This window comes from Nannospalax galili, unplaced genomic scaffold (genome assembly GCF_000622305.1).
Source record: "Nannospalax galili isolate Female #2095 unplaced genomic scaffold, S.galili_v1.0 scaffold461, whole genome shotgun sequence".
In the NCBI taxonomy this organism is placed as follows: Eukaryota; Metazoa; Chordata; class Mammalia; order Rodentia; family Spalacidae; genus Nannospalax; species Nannospalax galili.
The window spans coordinates 4,358,849-4,360,325 of record NW_008349975.1 but is presented as its reverse complement, the minus strand read 5'-3'; positions in this window follow the sequence as shown (position 1 = coordinate 4,360,325).

Below are 1,477 nucleotides of genomic sequence, written 5' to 3'. Positions count from 1 at the left end.
ATAAATTCTTTTTTTAAATTTGTTGTTATTAAAAAAAAAAAAAAAAAAGAAGAGACCAGAACCTGAATCAAAACCTTGCTTTACTAGGACAATTGATGCTCGTTAGCTGGGGCTGAAAAATCAGCTGTAAGTAACAAGAGATGAGCATCACTGTGGTGGAGTCTTCTGGGAGGTATTTCCTCTTGGTCAGCACACAGAGGGGACCTGCACCTCTGTTTCAAGCTGGAAGCAGGACTTGGTAACATGTAAGAGTCTCCTGCATGATTCTGGTGTTGAAAGCGTGAAGGGGTCACAGAGAGCAGCTGAGGCTTGGCACTCTGAGAGGCCAGGAAAGGCCATAGGTGAAAATGCAGTCTCAGTTGCAGTAAAGACCCGAGGATTGAAGGGGTCATGGAGAGATTCTGAGGCTTTGCACCCCAAGAGGCAAGAAGAGGCCATTGGCGAAGGTGTAGCCTCAGTTTCAGCGGAGACTCCAGCTTTTTGGAGATGCCAGGACCATGGGATGACCACCAAGGACAGCAGTAAGTGTGGAATGGAGCTGGCCTGGGTCTGTGAGATGAGCTGAGTGCGCTCTGGATTGCAGAGTCAGAGCAGTGGAGCTGCCAGTACCCTTTGGAGCCCAGAAGAACGTGAGTGAATCCCAGATGTCCAGCCTTGAGCTACTTTGCTGGACTTTGGTTTTGCTTTGGTGTGCCTGATTGAAGACAGTACTTGTTTTGGATTTTACAGAAGCCCACCCACAGTTGAGACTTTTTAAAAGAGACTATGAACTTTTATGTGTTTGGATTTTTTAAAGACTGTGGGGGTTTTAAGGTTGTACTGCAGAGTTCTCCTGAGCACTCTAAGAGGAGAAATACTGGCGGGCATCCTCACATGAACGATGTTCATGTCCTATAAACAAGTGCTCTACTCAGACAGGTGCCGATGTGCTGGATAGCTTTAGTGTCAACTTGACACACCTGGGTTGAGGGACCCACAATTGGGGGATTGCCTCTATTGGACTGGCCTGTGGCCATGTCTGAGGGCATCTTCTTGATGAGTGATGTGGGAGGGCCCAGCCCACTGTGGGTGGTGACCCCAGGGCAGGTGGGCCTATGTTGCATAAGAAAGCAGGCTGAGCAGGGGCCAGGGGAGCAAGCCAGTAAGCAGCATTCCTCCATGGCCTGTGCTCTAGCTCCTGCCTCCAGGTTCCTGCCCTGAGTTCCTACCTTGGGTTCCCGAATGAACTGTGACCTGGGATATGTATGCTAAATAAACCCTTTCCTCCCCCCCCCAAAAAAAAGCACTGACTGCTCTTGCAGAGGACGTGGGTTCCATTCCCAGCACCCACATAGTGGCTACAAACCGTCCTTAAGTCCAGTTCCAGGGGAATCCAAGGCCCTCTTCTGACCTCTGCAGCATTGTATGACATGGGTGCACTCACATATATGCAGGCAATACACTCATACACATAAAATAAAAATAATTTAAAAAATAT